Source organism: Dasypus novemcinctus, chromosome 3 (assembly GCF_030445035.2).
Source record: "Dasypus novemcinctus isolate mDasNov1 chromosome 3, mDasNov1.1.hap2, whole genome shotgun sequence".
Lineage (NCBI taxonomy): Eukaryota > Metazoa > Chordata > Mammalia > Cingulata > Dasypodidae > Dasypus > Dasypus novemcinctus.
In genome coordinates this window covers 5,960,105-5,983,204 of record NC_080675.1, presented here as the reverse complement: position 1 = coordinate 5,983,204, position 23,100 = coordinate 5,960,105, and positions in this window count along the sequence as shown.

The window sequence follows — 23,100 nt, the reverse complement described above, 5'->3', positions numbered from 1 at the left end:
AAGCACACGGGTCTTGGTGGGCCAGGGCTGCTGTAAAAAGGTACCAGAGACTGGCCGGCTTCAACAGCAGGAAGCTGTGGCCTCACAGTCCTGGACGCCGGGGGACAAGCAAAGGTGGCTCCAGCCCCCGGCCGTCCCCTCCCCGTCTGTCGCCTTCCGTCTCCAAACTTACTCTGCTTATTAGGACTCCAGCCTCATGGCACGCGGGCCCACCTGGTTCAGTGTGGCCTCACCTTAGCTGGTGACATCTCCGAAGATCCCAGTTACAAAGGGGTCCACGTCCACGGGAACAGGCCTGCAGGGGCGTGAGTCCATCCCTATCAACGGCCTATACTTTGTTTTTTGGGGGGGAACGGTCTGGTTTCTTTCACTCAGCACAATGATTGTGAGAGTCATCTATGCTGGGCCATAATTTTTTTAAACTCTTCACCTGTTGATGGACATTTGGGTTATTTCCAGCTTGGGACTGTAATAAACGGAGTGGCTGTGAACACTTTTATACAAGTGTTTTTGGAGACATGCTGCTATAAGTTCTCTTGGATAAACACCTAAGAATGGGACGGCTGAGTTGTATGGTACACGTATGTTTCACTTAAGAACGTGCCAAAATGTTTTTCTAAGCGATCGCTCCCTTCTGCATTCCACCGGCCACGTGGGAGGGCACCAGTTACTCCAGGTCCTCGCCAACGCTTGGGATGGCCAGTCTTCTTCATTTTAGCCCTTCTAATAGGTGCCTCGTGGCTTCTCATTGTGGCTTTAATTCTCATTCCCTAATCACTAATGCTGCCAAAAATCGACTTTAGTAACGTGTATGTCCAACTCTTTTGCCCGTTTTTAAATTGAGTTGTCCTGTTATTGAGTTCTAATTGTTCTTTATATTTTCTATGCCTGAGTTCTTTGCTGGTTTTATATATATATATATTTCAAAATTCTTTCCCAGTCTGTTGCTTGCCCTTTAATTTTCTTAAAAGTATCTCTCAAAGGGAAAAATGTTAAATTTTGATAAAATGTATTAATTTTTTAATTTTTTTTTCTCTTATTGTGTTAAGAACTCTTTCTAACCAATTGTCGGTGGCTCCCTTATAGAAACACAATTGACCTTGACTCTGTCAACCTTGCTAATGTCCTGTATTCATTCCAGGAGCTTTCTGGAAATCCCTTAGGCATTTTTACATATAAGCAGGTTGATTGCTGTGTGTGGATAGGTTTCCTTCTTGCTTTACCATCTATCTTGACTCTATTTTTCCCTTGCCTAATTGCGTTATGTAGCATCTCCCTTAAAACGCTGATGGGAAGTGGAGAGAGGCGGCGGCCTCCTCGTGCCCCATCTCAGAGGCCAGCCTTCGTCTCCACTAGTGAGTCTAACCTACTACCAAGCTGTTCTCTTTCTCCTCCAGGCCTTTGATGGGGCTGAAGCTTTTCCTTTCTGCTTTTGTTTACTGTTTATTAGGAATGGATGCTGAATTTTGTCAAATGTGCTTTCTGCATCTGTTGAGATGGTTTTAAGTTTTGTTTCCAGTCTGCTAATACGGTGAATTATACGGATCGATTTTCAAATGTTAAACCAACCTTTTATTGCTGAAATAAACCTGCGTTGACTTGACGTCATGATTTATATTTTGGTTAGATTCAAGTAGCACATATGCTGTTAAGAATTTTTGTGTCTCTGCGCATGAGGGCTCTTGCTCGGTAGGCTTTTTCCTGTAATACGTTTGTCTAGTTCTGGTATTGGGGTCATGCTGGCCTCATCAGAGGAGATGGAGTGTTTCCCTGCTTCTATTTTTTAGAAGAGTTTCTGTAGAAATGCTATTATTTCATCCGTAAGTCTTTGGCAGAATTTACCAGAAAATTCTTCTGGCTCTGGAGTTTTCTTTGTGGAAGATTTTTAACTCCAAATGTCATTTCTTTAATAGATGTGGAATATTTGGATGACCTGTTTATTCTTGAGAGAGCTTTAGGAGTGTCTGTCATTCAATAATTGATCCCGTTCATCTAATTTGTCAACTGTGTTGGTACAAACTTGTCCAAACACTCACTTATTATCCTTTTAAAGAATGTAGCCCCATCATGAGCCCTGCTCTCTCATTCATGATTTTGGTCCGTGTGTCTTCTCTCTTTTTCCCATGATCCATGGCCAGAGGTTCCTCAATTTGCTTGATTTCTCCAAGAACCAGCTTTTGGTCTCATTGGTTTGTCTATTGTTACAATGTTTTCCATTTCTTTGATGTCTGCTCTTATCTTTAAAATTTCCTTTCATCTGCTTCCTTGGGTTTAGTTTTGTCTTCTTTTTCTCTAGTTTCTTAAAGTGAAAACGAAGTCACTGATTTGAGACTGTCGCAACGAAATATTTTAAACTGGCTTAACACAGCGGAGTTGCTCTGTCTCTCGATTCTGGAGACCAGAAGTCCTAAGTGAAGGTGCTGGCAGGGCCGTCTCCCCCTGAAGCTCTGGGAAGAAACTGTTCCGGGCCTGTCTCCTGGCTCCTGGTGGTGGCCGGCAGTCCTCTGTGTTCCTCGGCTTGTGATGTATTCCATCTCTGCCCCTATCATCTCATGGCGGTCTTCTCTGTGTCTGTCTGTGTCTCCTCCCACCTTGTTACAGTATGACTTCATTTTAACTTGCCTAAATCCATCTGTAAAACCATATGTCCAAATAAAGTCACATTCTGGGGTATGGGGGATTGGGACTTAGACATAACTTTTTGGGGAACACAATTCAGCTCATGACAGAGATCTTTATTTTCTAACATAAACACTTAGTGCTATAACTTTCCCTCTAACTGTTGCTTTAGATGCATCCCACTTATTTTTATACATTGTGTTTTTACTGTATTCAGCTCAAAATATTTTCTAATTTCCATTGTGATTCTTCCTTGGCCTACGGATTTAAGGGTGTGTTATTTAGTGTCTCAATATTTGGTGATTTTCCCACTATCTCTGTGTTATTGATTTCTAATTGAATTCCACTGTGGTCAGAGAACATGCTTCGCATGGTTTCAATCCTTTAAAATATATCGAGTCTTCTTTTCCCAAATTGTTTTGTCTCAGTAAATGCTTCAAATGCACTTGAGAAGAAAGTGTGTTCTGCTCTTGGGTGAAGTGTTCTGCTTGAATCTCTGCTTTTTAATTAGTGAATTTAGACAATTTACATTTAGTATAGTTATTAATATGGTGAGTTTAAATCTATTATTTTGACACGTGTTTTGCATTTGGCCCATTTGTTTTTTGTTTCCCCCCTCCCCATTTTTTGATCTTTTCCTGCTTGCTTTTTATGATTTCTTGAGTAATTTGTATGATTTCCTTCTACATTTTTATTGGCTTATCAACTATACCTGTTTAGTTATGTGTGTATTATTATCTTAATTGTTGCTTTAATATCTATAGTGTACATCTTTAATGTATCACACTCTACCTTCAAATCATATTACTTCATGAATAAGAAAAGAACTTTACACAGTTCCTTCATCCTGGACTTTATACTCTTTTGTCATATGTTTTACTTCTACATATGAACCCTCAAATACATTTTTATTTTTTTTTGCTTTCAATACTTAGTCATCCTGTAAAGAGATTTTAAAAAGAAGATAAACTCATATATTTACTCATGTAGTAGCCATTTTTGTGCGCCTCATTCCTTTGTGCAGATACAGATTCCATCTGGTATCATTTTTCTTCTCTGTGTGCCAGACTGCTGGTGATGAATGCCCTAAGCTTTTGAAGGTCTGAAAAAATCTTTATCCCATCTTCATCTTTGAAAAATATTTTCTCTAGGTATTACATGTTATGTTGACAGTCTGCCCTCCCCCCAAATAAAGATGCTGCTCCATTTTTTGTTGACGTGCATTATTTCCAACAAGAAGTCTGTTGCAACTCTCATCTTTGTTTCTCTGTACATAATGTGTCTTTTTTTTCCTTCCATTTCATTATTTATTTAAATGTGTCAGCTTTTGTACAAGGATTTTATAAGTTGGTGAACACTGACATGTTATTTCTCCCATGGAAATACAACCACACATTCCCAGACATTATAATGATATGCTTGAACTAACACTGATACACATCACCATTTTATCAATTACATAATAAAACAAGTTATCGAGTATCCAATAGTTACACAGCACAAAAGGCACACAAAATATTAGATGTCTGCTCAGTTCATTAGCAGAACCCTACTTCCTTTTTCGCAAGATATTGGGAAGAGAAGGAAAAAAAAATCACGCTTCAATCAAAAATAATAGTTGCTGAACAACTTCCAGTAGAGATGGAAATATTACAATAATTCCAGAAATTTTATAACTAAGAATAATTGTAGCTATCATAACAAAGCATCTCTACCTTTAACAAAATATTTACTAAATTAAAGGGCACATTCTACATGTTTTGCCCAAGAAAAAAGCTGTATTTTACAGTAAATAATAGCCCCTCTCATTCGTCAGGCTCTCCTGATTAAGTGGCACCACAAAGCACAAACAAATGAACTGTAAGCTTTTTTCGTCTGAAGACATTAAAGATGTGCTTCTGTTAAGGGAGATTTTCAAAATGGAGGTTTTCTCTACTTGAGAAAATGAGGTTTATAGATAGACATTAAATAATTACCCCAAGACAGTAAAAACCCAAGAAAATTTGATGGTTGCGCAAACCTGATGCATACTGCAATGGTTGTGGGAGAGGGAAACCTAAAGCGAGCAGGCAAATGTCCACACGCCCTACTGTCTGCGTTGCAACGACTGAGGTATAAACCACGTAAGGTCCTGGGATTTTAAATTCTGTAGGATACTAAAAATCTCCAAGTACTGAGCTGGGTGTTTTGGCACCTAATCTCTCAAAATTTCTCATATATTGATAAAATTCTGCCATGGGAATACATTTAAAGAAGACTTCTAACTCAGTGCTGCATGACTTCAGGAAAGGTCCATTGTTACAGACGAGAGGCCCGTTTCCAACGCTGACCAGCAAGACGCTTTCGCTAAGTGTCCAGCTAGGCCGACGGTAACCCAGGGAGGCCGCAGTCCCCCACGCTTGCCGCGGGCTGGAGCTGATTTTCCGTACTCCCCTGGAAGCGTCATAGACCTACTCACCAGTACGTTGGCTAAGACGTACAACAAACTAGAGCCTCTCTCAAGCCCCCCTCCAAGTCGGTAACGTCGGTTTTATCGAATGCCACAGCTGTCTGTGTGACTGTCGGCGTCTTTGAAGCACAGCTGCCTTTTAGGACGCCACTCCTCCAAATACAGAAGTTGTGTGTGTTCAGAGCTGCATGCGGCCTCTGTCGCATGCCCTGCACGGCATCTTCCCATCTCATCACACCTGCGGTCAGTGCCGGGCAACAAGCACGGGGCTCTGCGGGGACCTGCAGCGCGATGGACAGCGAGGCAGCCACTTGATTTTCACAAGATTTAACCCATCCTCTGCCAGCTGGTTGGATGGTGGTGCACCGTCACCAAAAGGCCTGGCAGGACCACGGACGCCCTCTTACTCCACAGGAGCCGCGTCGCCAGCTGCTTCACCTCCGCTTCACGTCCGGCGGGAGCTCCGTCCTTCTTAGGTTCCTCTAGAAATCTGCCTCCACTTGCCTTGGTTGGCTTGTGCGTGATAGGAAATCTCACGTGCTGGGCGGCTCACTGGAGCCCTGGGAATTTAGTTAAAAAAAACCCTCCCTAGAGTTACGAACAAATCTTAAAAATTGAATACAGAAATGATGTAAAGAAACAAGGCCCCTTAAGGCGCTCCGCCGGAAATGCTGGGTGCGCTGAGCACGAAGCTGGGACCAGCGGGGGAGGACACGCGCCTCCACCCAGGGCGCCTTCCGGCCAGGGGCGCTGCGCCCCGTGAGGAGGTGCTCTCGGGTGTACCCCGCCCCGGAGGAGCGCTCCTCGGCGGCCCTGCGGGTGTCGCCCATCGCTTCTGCGGCCAGGTCAGCGGCTCTCGGGGGTCTTAGGGTGGCAGCACCCAGTTCCTGCGTCCCCTTGGTGGAGGTCACGCTGGCGTCGTCTCCCCTGTGCTCAGGAGCCCCAGCGGAACGACGCCGTGGCCTGAGCGCGCAGCTGGACCCGAGGTGGCAGCTGGGCGGGGGGCGGCGGGGGGCGGTGGCTGTGCAGGCAGCGGCGGGGCCACCAGGCTCGGTCCCACGGAGAGCGCCTCCAGGGGCGCGTGGTGCCAAGGCGCAGCCGAGAGGCCAGGCCCCGCGCGGGGGCCCACGGTGCGTCCTCTGTCTCCGCTCTGACGCCCCGGCCCCTTGGTGGCCGTCCCCCCTGGGTGGATTTCCTCTGGGTGCTCTCTTCCTGGGTTTCACAATCTTCGTGGCGTCAGGTGCAGCGGCCTCGCCAGCCCTGGGTGACATGCCTACCTACAGGAAATAGAGCTCGTGCAGTTTCTCCTCTGCAGCAGACCTCATTGTAGTGGACGAGGTTCCCCTCCCAGCACACCCCAATTTCCCTCCCAAATGTCTAGCCAAAGAGCGCCCAGAGGATGCCACCCCACAGCGCCACGGCCGGCTCAGGGTCTCTGACGACCCAGCGAGCCCAGGTGCCAGCAGGAGGCTGGGGAGGCCTCCAGGGCCCCCCCGCTGTCCCCTCCTCGTGCCTCCTGCCTCTGCTCCTTCCCTGCCCGTCGACCCCTCTGCTGGCCATGCCATCTGGCTTGGCTGCCCTGATGCCAGCCCACGGGTGTCCGCACTCCAGGTCCTGCCTCTGCCTGTGCACCCCGCCATTCTGTCATCACCCAGCGCTCCTGAGTCCAGTGGCCTTGCCAGGGGCCGCGGCGCAGGTGGCGTGGCCGTGCAGGCGGCGTGGAGGGCGTGGCCGGTGCATGCCAGGCCCTGGCTTTTGCTTCATTCTGGCTTCACTTCCTCCCCTCTGCTGCCCGTGGCAAGGGGGCGGGCACGGCGGGGGCTGCCACGCCACACCCTTTCCTCGCCGCCACCCGTGCTTCCTCCTCGGATTGCCTGCCTGTCTCCAAATGGCCACGTGGCCACTAAGCCCGTCGCGGTGTCACCGTTGCTCTCACAATGGCGGGTCAGGAAGGGGCGTGTGAGGCTGCCGCGCCAGCCAGCGAGTTCGAGGAAGGGTCAGGGGACTTGGGGAAGGTTTCCTGCACCATCCCAGGGCCCACGGGGAATAAAAATGGATAGAGTGGACTTGCTGGTATTCTACCATAGAACTATCGCGGCCAGTAATGGAAGAAACTGTAGCATCGAGGCGGAGAAAGTGGCCTCGGTAGTTGCTGAGGGCAGGGAGAGGGAAGAAGAGATGAGATGTGGGGGCATTTTCAGGACTTGGAGTTGTCCTAAGTGATAGTGCAGGGACAGATGCTGGACTTTATAAATCCTGCCATAGCCCACTCAATGGATTGGGGGACAGTAAAATTCAGGGTAAACTATTATCCACGTGGTGCAGCAGTGCCCCAAAATGTGTTCACTGAGTGCGATGAGTGTGCCACAAGGATGGGGGAGGCTGTTGGTGTGGGAGGAGTGGGGTGGGGGGTGGGTCTACACGGGAACCTCTTATATTAATTAATGTAACTTTTTTTGTGTGATGTATATATCTTCATAAAAATACCATTTGTAAAAACGATGGGGTGGGGAGCGGGGTATATGGGAACCTCTTACGCTTTTTATGTTTTTTAATGTAACGTTCTTTGTGATCTATTAACGTTAATTAAAAAGTGTAAAAAGAAAAGAAAGAAAAAAAGAAGAAAGCATCACCTTAAAAAAAAAAGCTGCGCCCAGGAACGCGCTGGTCTACGTGGCGCCATCTGGAACCCAGCGGGGCCGGCGAGGCGGGGGGGCAGGGGGAGCCGTGTCCTCGGCGCCCCGCAGACGTGCCCCCGGAGCCTCGTCCCTGAGTACGGCCACGCGCCTTCCTCGTGGCCGGCGCCCCGCGTGGCAGGGTCGGGGCCCTCGCCGCGCTGGGGCGCGAGCCGCTAGTCTCCGTCGTCGCTCCTTTGAAGGGTGTCCCAGATAGTCTCCCAGCCGGGGACACAGAGGGCCCCGACCTCGCCCGTAACGTTTCTATATTTTGCATTAGGAAGGAGGAAGAGTTGAAACAATTGGGACACGCGCTGCTGACTGTCATTTCTGGGTGGCGGCTGCACAGCTGCGCGCTGTTCTGGGCTTTGCGGCCCCTCCTCCCTGCCGGCCATCAGGCCCTGCTCTGGTTTCGGGATGTCGCCGGCTCTACCCATGCATGTGGTGGGGGCCCTGCCAGCCTGGCCGCCCTGTCCCCCGAAGGCGCCTGCCCTTGTTGGCGCGGACCCCCGCTCCTCTCGGCGGCCTGCCGAGCCCGGGGCAGAGCGCTGCGGTGGCGCCATGGGCCGCCCCGGTGCCCTCCATCACGGCCGCCCCAGGGGCAGCTCCCCGGCCGGGCTGTGCCAGGCCTGCCAGGGCCGAGAGCTGAGGGGGCCAGGGGGCTGTCGGGGGGTGGAATGGGGGACAGAGGACGTCGGCGCTCTCTGCTTCTCTACAGACTTTACGGGTGTCGGGGAGGAGGCGAGAGGGGACTCTTGTGTCACTGGGGGTCCCACCTTACCACCTGGGGGTCACAGGATGCCCCAGAAGGGCCCCTGGAGAGGCACTCCCGGGCTCAGCACGTGCAATGCGGCAGGTCTCGGCTCCCTCGCAGACGGGGGCCACTGCCGGCTCCCGGGGCCACCACCCCTGGTGCTGGGGACACAGCGGGGAGCAGAGGATGGCTCAGAGCCAGGTGCGTCCAGAGCCCAGGCTGATGGCCGGAGGGGCCCATGAGGAGGGGTGGGTGACCGCCCCAAGGAGAAAAGGGGGGCCCGTGTGTCTGTGCACGTCTCCCTGTGTGTCCGAGTGACCTGGGACAAGTGGCCCTGCCCTCGGCCTCAGCTTTCCCTGCCTTCGGTGAGTCTGACGCTGACCCAGGAGTTAGGAAAGGCGCCCGCCTCCTACGGGCGCAGGGACGGCCTCCCGCCCTCCTCCCGGGCCTCCAGCCACGGGCATCTGCCTGGTCTCCGGCCTCGTCTGGGCTCCGTGGCCACATCAGGCAGCCAGGGGCCTTGACCCCTGGCCTCTGACCCCCCGTCCACAGCCCCCAAAATGCTCGCCCCAGCCTGCCTCGTGCCTCAGCCCTTGTGCAGGTGCTGCCGCTTCCCTGTGGTCATTACAAAGGAAAAGAGGAGCGATCCACCCCTGCGCGGGGTGACAGGGCTGGGAGAGCCGGGCCTTTCTGAGCCTGCCAACCCCAGATGTCTGGGCCTCAGCTCCCCCCACAAGCCTCCCTCCACCCCCCGCCTCCCAGCCGGGAGCCGCGCCCCAGGTCGTGGGGGCTGCGTGCAGTGCTGGCCGTGGGCTGTGTCGCTGGAGGTGTGCTCCGCCTCTGAGATTAACGGGAGGGAAAGAAAAGGCCCCGGCATGGCCCCTGCCGGTCGCGTCCGCCCCACGGGTGGGTGGTGCCCGCCGTCCTCTCTGCCCCTGCCCCTGCACACCCTGACCGCACTAGGAGGCTCCTGGCCCGGCCATGCCCGCATTGGAGGGGTCACGGCAGCTGAGCAGGGGATGCCTTGGCACGTGGAGCCACCAGGAAGCCAGCCAGGCTTCCCAGCCTCCTCCCCTTACCGCTCTCACTCCGGCCCGGAAGGACCTTGCTCTTTGTGTCCGTTCAGTGAATCTCAAGTTTTATGGCCTGGCCACTGGGTCTCGGGCAGATCAGGAGAGACACTGTATTGGTTACTTGTCTATTTGTGAGGTTGCAAAGAACGAAAAACCAACTCATGGTGGCTTCAGCACTAAAGGGAACATGTTGACTCGGGGAAATGAAAAGTACAGAAGCTTCAGGTAAGGCTTGATCCAGCAGCTAAGAAAACTCTAAACGCATACCCAGCTGCACTCTGACTCTCTGTTTGGTTTCATCCCTGGGCTCCAAAGGGTGCATCCGGCCGTCCCAGCCACTCCCCTCTTGGCAGTGGAGTGTCTGCTCCAACTGTACACTCATCCTGGGGCAGAAAGAGGGTTATTTTAGTAGCGCCAAACAGATTATAGAATTTCTGCTCTTATTGGCTTGGATTAAGACCCATGCCCGTCCCTGGCCAATCACAGTAACCAGGGGTGGGACCTGCTGATGGCTTAAGTGGGACTGGGGTCAACGGAGGAAAACTGAGGTTCAAGCAGTTGGCTCGAGAAAGGAGAGGCGATTCATCCACGTCCACTAGTGGCGGCTGCCCCGGGAGGCCGAGGGAGAACGAGCCAACATGCTGCTGGGGCCCTGCCACGTCCAGGGGACGGACGTGAGGCCACTCTCCCGCCTCCCCCGACCAGGAAGCCGGAGCGCAGAAGGCTGAAGCGGGGCATGGCGCAGCAGCGTGGCCAGAAGGAACAGGCATTTGCGCCAAGCCCGGCCGCCCGCTCGCAGCAGGGCCTCTGCCAGGGCCACGAGCCCAGGGCCAAGTCCAGGCATGAGGTCGGCGCCTCCACGTGCCCCTGGCCCCGCGCCTCGGAGGGCAGTTCCCGGGACGCCATCCGCTCCCACCTCCAGGGGCCGCCTGGCTCTGCCTCGATGGACTGGACAGGAGGTGGGGGAGCTGTGGGTGCGCACCCCAGCTCCCTCAGCCCCCCCGGGAGGGGCGTCTGGCCCCTGCCTGGAAGACGGAAGCGCTTTCTAAAATCTTCCCGCGCTGTCTCTGGGAGGGGCCGGGCGGCTGAGGCATCGGTGCCCGTAGCGGTTTCATGCGCTTGTAGACACGCCCATGTAGACTCCCGCCCGTCCCCCTCATGCCCCAGGCCCTCGCGTGCTTCCTGGACTCACCCCCCAGATAAGCCGCCTGCACCCCAAACCTCGTCCCAGCGTCGGCTCTGGGCCCCAGAACTAAGACGGCAGGCTTGGTGGACTGCACTGCGCGGTGGCGGGCCCCCGGGTGGGAGCTCCCAGCCCAGCCCTGGGTGGGCGTTCTCTGTGTGGCTCGGGGCAGGCGTGGAGCTGGAGGACGGGGCCCCGTCCAGGCCTAGCTGTGGCCCTCAGGCCTGCACCCAGCCCTGAATCTCTGGCAGAGATGGCCAGCTTCTCAGGACCCTACCTGTTGCCTCAATTCTCACCCAGTCATCCCGCTCTGCTTGCACACTCCTGAGAATGGGGAGCTCGCTACCATCCCGGCAGCCAGCTCCATCTCTGCACGGCCCTGACTGCTGGCCACTTGTCAGCTGCTTAAGAAATACAGTGGGTTGAGTAAATGACTAAACAGAACAAGTCTTTTATGTCAGTTCCCCCAGTGCCTCCTTTTGGAGGCAAAGGCCCAAAAACCCCCCAGGACGCCGGGCACAGAGCCTTGTGTTTGGGAAGCGCTGCTCTCGTCGGGTCAGGCGCCAACCAGCGACGGCCAGGGTCCAAATTCAGCCTGCAAGCGGTGTTTCCGTTTTTAAATACGTGTGGGAAATAGAAAGAATACTATCTCATGACATGCAGAATCACATGAAACTCAGAAGTCAGTGCCCAGAAAAAGCCCCGGGGGAGCCCTGCCACGCTCACCCGTCGGTGGCGCCTCGGTGGCCGCTTTCCCGCCGGCGCCAGCGGGTTGAGTCTTCACAGAAAACGCCCTTCGCCTACAGAGCCTGAAAGGCTTACCAGCGGGCTCTTCACACAGCAGGTTTGCCCCCCAGGGGTTCACCCACACAGGCGCCGTCACCCCGGTTTGCAGCTGCGGGAGCGAGGCGGGCAGGCTGGGGACGCGGCCGAGGGGGCGCAGCTGGCGGGACGGGGAGGACCCGGCACGCAGGGTGGGCACGGACCCCCGGCCCTCCCGCGGCCTGGCGCGCAGACCCCAGGGGGCGGCCCTCCCCGCCCCACTCTCGCCTGCCCCCTGCGCCCGGCCGCGCCCTCAGACCCGCCGGGGCCCGCGGGGTGCGGGCGGGGCCGCGCTGCTCGCGGCGCAGCTTCTGGGAAGTGGGTCAGGCCCCGGGAGCTGCTGCCCCGATTTAGCTTCCATCAGGGCCTCCTTCATTTCACGTAGACCGAGCAGCTCTCAGTGGTGGCCGAGCTGAGAACCGGGGGCGGGGGTCCCTCTAGGAGCCCCCGGGGGTGGGAGAGCCTCCCAGAAGCAAGGTGGAAGCGGGGGCACCACGTCGGCTTTCGGGCCAGGGCAGGAGGGCGAGGGGGCTCGAGACCCCGTGCGCCGGCGTGGGTGGGAGGGGGCTCTCCGAACAGATGGTGCGCTAGACGCGAAGACGTGGAGGGGTGGGAGAGCCCTGGGGCTGGGGGCTGCGCAGCCGGGGGGCGGGGTACGGCGGCACCGAGTTGGCCCTGGGAGCTGAGGCGAAGGCGGGGGCCGGCCTTGGGGCGCTGGGGCCGGCGGGCAGCTCGGAGAGCGCCCCTGGTTCCAGGAGGGTCGGGGACCTGTTGCCCCCCGGGGCCAGGGTCCCGAGCCAGGCCAGCTGCGAGGGCTGGGGGCACAGCCTGCAGGCCCCCAGGGGGCACCCCTGCCGGCACAGGGGGGTGACCAGCGGCTGTCCGAGGGCAGGGGCACAGCCCGGGGTGGGGAGCGCCTCCCCCAAACCTCATGCCCACCAGCCCCTCGGAGCGCGGCCTTATTTGGCAATCGGGCCATGCGAGCTGTCGTTGGCTAAGGGTCAGATGAGCCCCTTGGGGTTAGGGGGGCCTGAATGCAACGCCCGGCGCCCCCATGAGAAGAGGGGACCTTGGCCTGGGGACGCGGATAAACGGTGAGAGGCCGATGGGTGACGGGACGAGGCTGGACGGCGGGGCCACAAGGCGAGGGCGTCCCGGCCGGCCGGCGGCCCCGGGAGCTGGGAGCGAGGGGGGCAGGCTCCCCCCCGAGCTCCGGAAGGAAGCCCCAGCTGGCCCCGGCGTCCAGACGTGTGGGCCGAACGTCAGCCGCTCGAAGCCACCAGGTGCTGGTCCTCCTGGCAGCAGCACCGGGAGAGGGGCAGAGGCCAGCCTGGGGTCCCCGAAGGCCCCCGCAGGGCCCCTCCTGCCAGGCCTTCCTCCGATGGCCGCCGGCCCCGGCAGCGGGCCTGGGCCCACCTCTCCTCGGCCTTCCCCTCCGGGTGTTCCAGGCCTGCCTTGGAGAGGCCCCTGGGCCTCCCTTTTCAGACCCACCCCACACGTGCCTCCCCCAAGCCCCCCGCCTGACCCCAGGCGAGCACGGCCTGTCCCCCCGCACGGCCTTCACCACAGGGCGGGCTAAGGGGACTCTCTGGTGCCTCTGGGAGCCCAGGGTTCCCCCAGGCTCAGAATCGGGGACCCGAGAAAGCAGCTCCCCGACCCGCGGCGGCCCCGGGAGCCACGCTCAGAGTTTCGCACGGTGTCCCCTGAGACCCCTGGGTGGCACCCCGTCGTGCAGCTGAGCTCAGGCTGCTGCGCCCCGTCTCAGCCCCCCCGCCCCGTCTCTGCTCCCCGCGTCGACGTGCCGGCTCCCGGCAGGCGGCTGGTTCTCTGCCTCTGCAGCCCCCCACCTGCCGTGCGCCCCAGGAGTGGGGGGCTGGTGGGGTGTCGCCAGACAGCCAGGGCCACAGGCCACAATGGCCGCTCGAGGAGCACCCTGGGGGCATGGCACTGCGTAGGTCCCGGCCCCCGGCCCAGGCTGTAGAGGGGTGGGGGGCGGGGGGTGACTGCAGCGATGTGGGCCATGGGAGGGCCTCGAGGAGTGGGTGCTGCTGAGCCCCCGAGCCCCCGACCCCGCGTCCTGACCCCGGACTGCTTGCGGCCTATCGGTGGCGCGCGCCTACTCCTGGCGCCACGGCAGGGGCGGCCTCTTCCGCTCACGGTGCCCCCTCCCAGAAGCCAGCCGGCCCTGTTCGGGGCTGCTCCACGGCTGTCCCTCCCGAGCTGGGATGCCATGTGTCCCCGGCGGGAAACCGCCACCGTCCCGCGGGAAAAGGCAAGGGGGAGCCTTGTGGTCCCCGACGGCCTCTGGAGGGGCTGAGAAGGAAGCCCCCTCCTGCGGCATTTCTAGGTGCCGCCGGGCAGGGGGCACCACGCGGAGCAGGCCACGTAGGAGTTCTCGTCTCCGTGCCGACTGGAGCCACATCCCTGTTCCTGCTCGCCGCTGCTGGGGACCTGCCCGGCGTGGGGAGCGGTCGGTCCGGATCTGAGGGCCCCCTGCGCCCACCCCTCTACTGCAAACCAACGTGTGTGGCTGGGGCAGGACGTTTGTCAGACCAGCCGGGTGCACGGCAGTTGGCATTTCACCCTTCCGCCAGGGGAGGACCCCAGGAAGGCAGCACTTGGAAAGCTCCTGCCTCAGTTTCCCTCAAGTCAACTTCAAAAAGAAGTATCTGAGGGAAGTGGACTTGGCTCAACTGATAGGGCATCAGCCTACCACTTGGGAGGTCCAGGGTTCAAATCCAGGACCTCCCTGACCCGTGTGGAGCTGGCCCACGCGCAGTGCTGATGCACACAAGGAGTGCCGTGCCACGCAGGGGTGTCCCCCGCCTAGGGGAGCCCCACGCGCAAGGAGTGCACCCCGTAAGGAGAGCCGCCCAGTGCAAAAGAAAGGGCAGCCTGCCCAGGAATGGTGCCACACACAGAGAGCTGACACACAAGATGACACAACAAAAAGAAACACAGATTCTCGTACCACTGATAAGGATAGAAGCCGTCACAGAAGAACACAGCAAATGGACACAGGGAGCAGACAGCTGGGGGGGGAGGGGGAGAGAAAAAAATCTTTAAAAAAAAGTATCTGGAAGGGTCTTTCAAGGAAACGGCTTCACCTCGTCCTGGGTCTATGTCCATCACCAAACGAGGCTCCTCTTGGCACAGGTAGCCTGTGGGTGACTGTCCAGAGCAGGACACTCTTAGGAGGGACAGGCCGCTGTTAGTAACTGCACCGGAGGGGACCAGGATTGTCTGGAAAACACGACGCTGTTGGCCAGGGCGGTGGTCTCCCCTGAAGGCTCAGCAGGGGCGGCCCCCGCGCCCCTGTGGGTGGAGGGGGGGTGCGGCTCCTTCGGGCTGTTGGACTGGTGCTCTGCTCCTGGCCGGTTGTCGGCCACGTGGGCTTCTCCCCCCTAGAAGCTCGCCTCCTCCTTGCCGGCCAGGGGCGTCCTCCTCTCCTACAACTACCCACGGCAGTGACCGCCGAGCTGCAGGCGCAGGCCTGCCCACGTTCGAGGGGTGGGGGCTACCCCGGGGCCCCCTTAGCATCCGTCCACCCCGGGCTCCAGCTGGAGAGGTGGCAGAGGGTGGCCGGGCGGGTGGGTTGCCCACTAGGAAGCAGAGTGGAAGGAGCCTCGGGAGGCTCGTCCCCCAGAAGCCGGCGCCGAGCTCGGAGAGGCCCCCCCCAGCTGGGGCTCCCCCAGGGTCCAGCTGACCCCACACTGCAGCCCCTGCTCTGGGCTGGCTGAGGCCCAGGGGCCGCTGCCGGGCTGTGCCTGCGGCTCACGCCAACGAGCTGAGTCCCAGGGTGCCTGGGCGCCGAGCGTGCAGGGTCTCCTTATAGCATGGAGGGGCCCTGGGACTCTCGGGCAAAGACCCCGGCTGGGGGCAGCCAGTTGCCATGGATACCGCTGCCCCTCGCGCCGACAGAAGAGGGAGCGTGCTCACAGCAGCCTCTGCACGGAGGCGGGGTGCTTCGCCGGGCTCCTCCCTCTATCCGTTTCCTGCCCGTGCCCACCCGCTCCTGCACGCTGGGGTCTCCTGTTTCCCCCACTGGAGCCCATCACTCTGGCTGGGCCGGAGGACCCGCTTCCTTCCTTCCCCCCCACAGAACCTTCTAGACACTCCCCAACCCAGGCCAGGCCAAGGGCAAAATGAGGCCTGACCCTCCTGGCCCCTGACCCTACCTCGGCCTCCCTTGCAGCCTGCCTCTCACCGCGGCCCTCTCCCTGCAGCCCTGCACCTGCCACCATCCACATGTGCCCTCAGGCATTCACTCGCCCCCCACCGTCCGCGCGTGCCGGCAAGCATTCACTCACACAGTTTTTGGCACCCCTGCCATGCGCCAGGCTCTGTCGTCAGAGCTGGGGACACAGCAGGGAAAGAGAGTCTCCATCCTCACGGAGCTCACGTTTTAGGAGGGAAGACAAACAACACGTAAACGGATCCATAACGTGTAGGTGTCAGGGCCGGCCGCCGTGTTGGGACACGGAGAGCGTGGTTGGGGTTGGACTTTCTGGGGTGGTGGCATGGAAGGCAGGAGCAGGAGACCACGGAGGGGTCACCTCGGGCCTCCTGGGGGCACGGAAAGGACTTGGACCTTCACTTGGAGGCGGGAGTCCCCGGAGGCGCCCGCTGGCTGCCGGCAGAGAGCCTGCAGGGACGAGGGCTGGCCGTGGCCACGGACACGGCGGGGGCGGGCTTGGGGACGTTGTAGACGGGAGGAGGCGTTCTCAGGACTGGTGGGGTCAAAAGCACCTGGCGCGAGGGCCACGGGGCCAGCGCCCACTTTCTGTTTTGGACACTGTCTTCCTCTCCTAGGGCTGCTGGGGGGCTTAAAGCAACAGAAATGGCTTCCCCCACGGTCCTGGGAACAGAGGGTGAGGCCAAGGGGTCAGCAGGGCGGCGGTCCCCTGTGGCTCCGGGGCGACCCCGTCCCACGCCAGCCCACCCTGCTTCCAGCCGCATTGCTGCAGCCCCCACGTCCATCTCCGGGGCTCCCTGTGCCCTCCGTGTACCTGAGCTCCCACGTCCCCCTCCTTTCTCTTGGAAAGACCCCAGCTGCTCGCTTAGGGTCCACCCTGACCGGCCTGTCCTCCTCTCGGCTCATATACATCGCAAAGCCCCCGTTCCTAGGTGCGGCCACACTCTGGGTGGACCTGAACGCTGGGAGGCTGTTCAACTCCGCACAGACCTGTCCGTGTGAAAACGCCTGGGAGAGCCTCCGGGCACCGCCCTCTGGGGGCAGGGGGGCGTCCAGGTGCGGCGAGGAGCAGCCCTGGCAGTTCAGGCCACAGGTGGCTTCTGGGACGCCCATGCTGACCGGCTCTGGCTGTCTTCTCTGCTTGGCAGGGCACAAGGAGGTGGCCATAGGGCCAGGACCATGTCCAGGCCTGTTGATGTCCAAGGAAGGAAGATGCCATCTCCTGAGTGTCCTCAGAAATGAGGCTGCGGCGGCAGACTTGGCCCAGTGGTTAGGGCGTCCGTCTGCCACATGGGAGGTCCGCGGTTCAAACCCCGGGCCTCCTTGACCCGTGTGGAGCTGGCCCATGTGCAGTACTGATGCGTGCAAGGAGTGCCGTGCCACGCAGGGGTGTCCCCCACGTAGGGGAGCCCCACACGCAAGGAGTGCACCCCGTAAGGAGAGCTGCCCAGCGCAAAAGAAAGTGCAGCCTGCCCAGGAATGGCACCGCACACACGGAGAGCTGACGCAGCAAGATGACGCAACAAAAAGAAACACAGATTCCTGGTGCCACTGACAACAACAGAAGCCAACAAAGAAGAGCTGCTGTGGGTGGGGGCGCCCCGTTTGTGGTACCCAGCTGAGGCCGCCCGATGCAGCGCAGACAGGAGCCCCAGGACAGAGAGGGCAAGTGCCTGCTGCCCCCCAGGCCCACGCTTATCGTTGCTGCCCCACAAACTGCCCCCAGAACAGGCGGTGCCCACGCAAAGCCGTCTAATCGTGCTCACGGCTTCTATGGGCCAGGAATCAGGTGGGATGTGTTGGGGGCTCAAGTCTGGGGGACACCCGGTGGCCGGGCTCGCCTCACCTGGGATGTCTTCGCTCGCACATCTGGAGTGTCCACTGAAGGCCACGCGTGGCCTTTCCACAGGGGTCAGCCTGGGCTTCCTCGCAGCGTGGCAGCCGGGTCCCGAGAGTGAGGGTCCCAGGAGAACACGGAAGGGGGCGGCATCATAACGGGCAGCTCTGGAAGTCGCACAGCGTCATTTCTCTGCCCTCTGTTGGTTGGAGAAGTCACAACCTTCCGTCCAGTTTCAAGGAGCGGGGACACGGATGCCACCTCCCGAGGGGGGCGTGGCAGGGTGTAAGCCCAGTGCTGCCCGGTGGCCCTCTCCACCGCGGCCCTGCTGTTCTGTTGGGCACTCTGCAGTTGGGCAGCCACGGGCCACCTGTGACCACTGAGCATTTGGAAATGTGGCTGGGGCAACTGAGGGACTGAACTTTAAATGTTATCAAGCTTCGATTCATGTGAACGGAAATAGCCCCTGTGGCTGGGCGCCTGCACTGCACAGCGCAGCTTTCGGGGGCCACGGGGACGGGAGCCACTGCTGCCGCCATCTTGGGGTGCACAATCCACCGCTCTTGGCTGGTGAGAAAGGAGCTGGGTCCCCGCCACTGCCTGACGCAACGCGAAGCCGGGTGGGAGCCTCGCCTTCTGCCCTCTCTAGTGGGGCTTGGAGAAAGGGGAGTGACAGAGCTTCCGCCTGCATCCAAGCGGCTTAACTATGAGGATGAAGAACTAAGGCCGCCCGGCCACAGGATGTGGCTCTTTGTTCTAGGACATTCTTGCCCATAAAGATAAGGCTGTAAACCCCTGAGAACCTTCCTTGTTGCCCTAGAAACGTCCCCCAAATCAAGTTACCCACGTAGCCCCCTTCCCAGGACAATGGGTGCTGGCGTGGACCCAGGGTTCTGTTCTGTTTGGTCATCTGTCCACAGGGCAGACGGCTGGCTCGGGGAGCCCCTGTTTACTCACCGAGGCTCCAGGCCCGCCCCCAGCCTGGGATCTTGTATCACAGCCTCCGCCCGTCCCTGCTTAGAGCAGCTGCCTTAGGCAGGTCAAACCCAGGCCCCCTGAGAATCAGCCCCATCCTGAAACACCCCCGAGAGTGTCACAGTAGGCAGGACGCTCTCCTGGGCTCCATCGACAGGGAATCCTGGGGGACTCCCGGGGGGACCGGCAGCGGCCGTATCGGGGCACAGGCTGTGGAACTGGCCTGTGGGCCACGTGAAGGCCCAGGCCGCGTGAAGGCCCAGGACGCGTGTCGGCCACAGAACGCTGGACGCTGCACCCCGGGGTCTCCCGTGACCGGGCTGGCCACCCCAGCTCCCCAGCGTCCTGTGAGGCCACCTGTGAGGCTGGCAGGGCTGCGTGGACATCGGCCAGGAAAGACGGGGCGGGACCCCGGGGACGGGGCCCCGGGCGAGGCCGCTGGGCCCAGCCCCACCCAGAGGCCTTCCGCGTTCCTGGGCTCCTGGCCGGCAGGCGTGCGTGGGCACGAGTGCTGGGTGTTGGCGGCCTGCGCCTGCGCTGGGGGGTGAGCGAGCCCCTGGCCGGTGCCCGCCGGAGTGGGCTGCAGGCAGGTTGAGTTGCTCTGAGCAGGACTTTAGAAGGAGAGGAGGGTGGTAAGGGGATGGTGCCCACCTTTTCTCATGAGTTATCCCCAGAGATATCCCCTCAATTGGAGGGGAAGAAGGAAGGGAGGGGAAGGGAGGGCGGAGAGGGGGGAGAAGGGAGAGCCGCTCTGTCTTGGCCCAGGCTGTCTGACGGCTGAGCTCATCTGCCAGTCTTGAGCCGGGGTCGTCTCCCAAGGCCGGGCAAGGGCGTGCCCACCTAGCTGCCCGCAGCTTGGAAGAGGCCCAGCCTGTGGCCCGAACCCTAGGATGACTTGGAGGGGCTGCCGGATGAGACTTCCCTGGAACGCACGTCTGGGAGCGGGGAGGGGGAGAAATGATCCCGACTCCCCCTTCCCGGGGGTCTAAGCCGACAGGAAGAGCTCTAGCGTCTAGGAAAACCAGGGAAAGGGAGGGGATTCCCTTGGGTGGGTGGGAGGGAGGCAGGGGGTGGGAAGCTACAGATTTGCAGGAAAACTGGCAGGTGGCCCTGGGCGGCTCCCGGCAGGTGCGCAGGTAGCATGGCACACACAGGCCCCTTGGAGGGGCGCTGGCCGTGCTTAGGGGGCATTAAACCCCCTTCCCGAGCACTGAACGTCTCCTGGATGAGGGAGCCAAGACTTTGGTCCCTGGGGTGCAGCCAGAATGGGAAGAGTTTGCCGCTCAAACTGAAGCCTCCTCGGGGAGGGCGGGCTTTTCAACAACCCGGTTTGGGAAGTGGATTTGGCTCAATGGATAGAGCATCGCCTACCACATGGGAGGTCCGCGGTTCAAACCCCGGGCCTCCTGGCCCTCGTGATGAGCTGGCCCAAGCGCAGTGCTGATGCGCACAAGGAGTGCCGTGCCACGCGGGGGTGTCCCCCACATAGGGGAGCCCCACGCGCAAGGAGTGCACCCCGTAGGGAGAGCCACCCAGCATGAAGAAAGCGCAGCCTGCCCAGCAGTGGCACTGCACACATGGAGAGCTGACGCAGCAAGATGATGCAACAAAAAGGGACACAGATTCCCAGTCCTGCCTGACAATGCAAGCAGACACAGAAGAACACACAGCGAATGGACACAGAGAGCAGACAACTGGGGCGGGGGCGGGGGAAGGGGAGAGAAATAAATAAATAATCTTTTTTTAAAAAGCCCAGTTTGTTCGGGCAAGCTTCCTAACACAAAGGACAGAGACCTGCGCTCGATGTGCGGACAGAGTCTGGCCACTGGCTGGGCATGCGTGGGAAGCCGCGGGCAGTTGCCTGGCATCCCAGAGGTCGCCCGGCTATGGGAACCTGCACGAGGCCTTCCTTCCGGAGTGGGGACCCCCTCGCTCCCCAAGTCGTGAATGAGTCCCGCTCCCCGCGTCCTGTGTAAAGTCCTCGGGCACAGGCTGCCCTGTTTGGGGGCCGCCTCCTGCGCCCCTCGTACCCCGAGCTGAGCCGCCAGGTGGGCCGTGAGCGCCATCCCACGCAGCCGCGCTGCTGGCACTGTGGCCCCGGGAAGGCCAGACGGGCTCCCCGTGCCGGGCTGGGGGCGAGGTAAGCGCGAGACCCCGTCTCCCCTGCCCTTGCCGGAGGGACACCCCAGGGGCTCGTGGCCGCTTGGCGAAGAGGACTCTGAGCGAGGGCTCCGGGGGGGCTGGGAGAGTGGGTGCCAAAAGACCGAGGTCCTGCCGGCTCCGGCCTGTGTCCGTGGGAGCCCCTCCAGGTCTGAGGGCGGTGGCGGGCGCTGGTGGTGGTGGGGGGAGGGTCCTGGCTGGCACAAAGATCCTGCAGCCGCCGCCATCCCGCCCTCGCACCCGCGAAGCCGCACCTGCGCGCCTGGACCCCCGCCGAGCCCGAGCCCCCCAGGCCCACAGAGCCCCGGGAGTGGAAGCTGTGCAGGTGAACTTGGCCGCGTACCCTGGCCTGAGCGGCAGGCGCTCATCGATGGCTCAGGGCGAGAAGCTGTAGAAGTGCAGACTTCTGGCTCCAGGGACACCCACCGGGGCTGTCACGCAGCTGCCTGGCACCGCGGGACCCTTCTGCAAGCCGCAACACGTGAAACGAATTCCAAAAGACGTCTGGCCTGGAAGGTTTTGGAGAAGGGACATGGGGCCTGGATTGCGCCCTGTTTTACGGAGAGGTACAGGCAGAGCAGGAAGGCGGGGTTTGCTCCGTGAGGTGCACCGGGCCCTGGCGAGCTTCCGGGGCCCCTGCACCCCGCCCCGTTCCACGGCGCGCGCTCGTCTTGCCCCGGGCTCTGGATCCGCGTGGGCTTTGGAAAGCCACCGGGCTGTGGCCGGCTGGTTCAACTCCACCTGCAGTAGCCAGCGGCCGCTACGTGCCGGGCACGGTCGGCGGGTGGCCTCGTCCAAGCCCCGCCGCCCCTGGGGTGGGCAGTGAGACCCAGGACCCCTTCCTGCTGCCCCTGGGGGGCCTGGTGGGAGGGAAATCCAGGTCGCTGAACTTGACCCCAGGTTTGCAGCAATGTCAATGGCATCCCACCGGCCAAGGGGGACTCGTGACACCAAGCTACTTTGGATGCTGCTGGAACCCAGGCTAGGCCTGCCCTCGGGGAACTCTCAGTCTGGTTAAGGAGAGGGGAAGGGGGGTGCCGGGGCCCCGTGCGCGGGCGTCAGCGTCCCAGGCTGGGTGCTGGGTGCTGTCTCCCGCTGCTGAGTCCCAGAGGGGCCGAGCCTGGAGGCGGGCGGGAGGAAAGCAGCCCCGCAGGGGCTCCCCCACCGTCTGCGCGGCCGGCTCCCCCCACCCCCTCCCTTGCTGCAGTTTAGGGGAACGGCTGGGACCGGCGTTCTGCAAGTGGTAATTTGGAGCGCCGGCATTCAGGTGGAACGTGGGAATTAATTAGCTCAGACGCGCGCTCCCGCCCGGGCGCGTGCAAGGGTCCCGGTTAGTGAGACCTTGTCCTTTGGCTGCCGGGAGGCTGGCGGCTGCCGGTCCCCAGCGCGCCCGCTCCCGCCCCTGCCCACAAGAACTGGTGTTTTCCAGGCTGGCCCTCCCGGGAGGCCGCCCCTCTTCCCATCGTGGGTGCTTGCCACCCCCCGGGTGTCCCTGAGTGTGGATTTAGTGGGACGCCGGGGGCGTCACGGCCGTCTGCAGGGGCCCCGAGTGCCGCAGAGAGCAATGCCCCGCGAGAGCGTCGTTCGGCCTGGGGTCAGGGAAGGCCCGCGGTGACTTTGAGGGTGACATTTCAGCGGGAACCTCAAGGAGGCATGAGCGCCAGCCAGGCCAGGGGCAGAGGGAACAGCATTCCAGGCGAGGCACAGCCCTTGCAAACACCCGGAGTCAGAGAAGGGCTTGGCAGAAGGCCAGGGGGGGCTGGAGGGCAGAGAAGGTGGGGTGGAGGGACCGGGAGGGGGCAAGGCCAGTGTAGGAGGCCCAACAGGGACTTTGGACTTGAGGCCGAGAGCACTGGGCTCTGAAAGGGTCTGGGCAGGGGGCTGACAGCCCCGGCATCTTTCCAAAAGACCCCCCTCCTCCAGCAGGTCCTTCGGAGAGGGCGGAATGAGCGCACCCCCCGAGCCCGTCCCCGGGGCGCATCTGGCTCCATCCTCAGGGGCGGTGGGTGATCCCTGGGTGGGCTGAGCAGAGGGTGAGCCGTCATCACAGCTCTCCCCTCGCCTCCCCCAGCCCCTCCTCTTCTCACGTCCGGGCGTCTGTGGAGCCCTGACGAGACTGCGCCGAGCCAAGCAGCGTGGGACGCAGGACCCCCGCGAGGGCAGGGGCCCAGGCAGAGCCCCCTTTTGAGAGTGACGCCGTCAACAGGAAGACCGAGGAGCCAGCGCCTGCGGGTGCCGAATGTCTGTCAATGGGCAGGACGACACGCGTTTCCTCGCTCCATTGTGATTTTTAATTGTGGCAGCCTGGAGGGAACACAGACATTCCGATTTTACCCATGGCGACGCCTGTACGCCGCT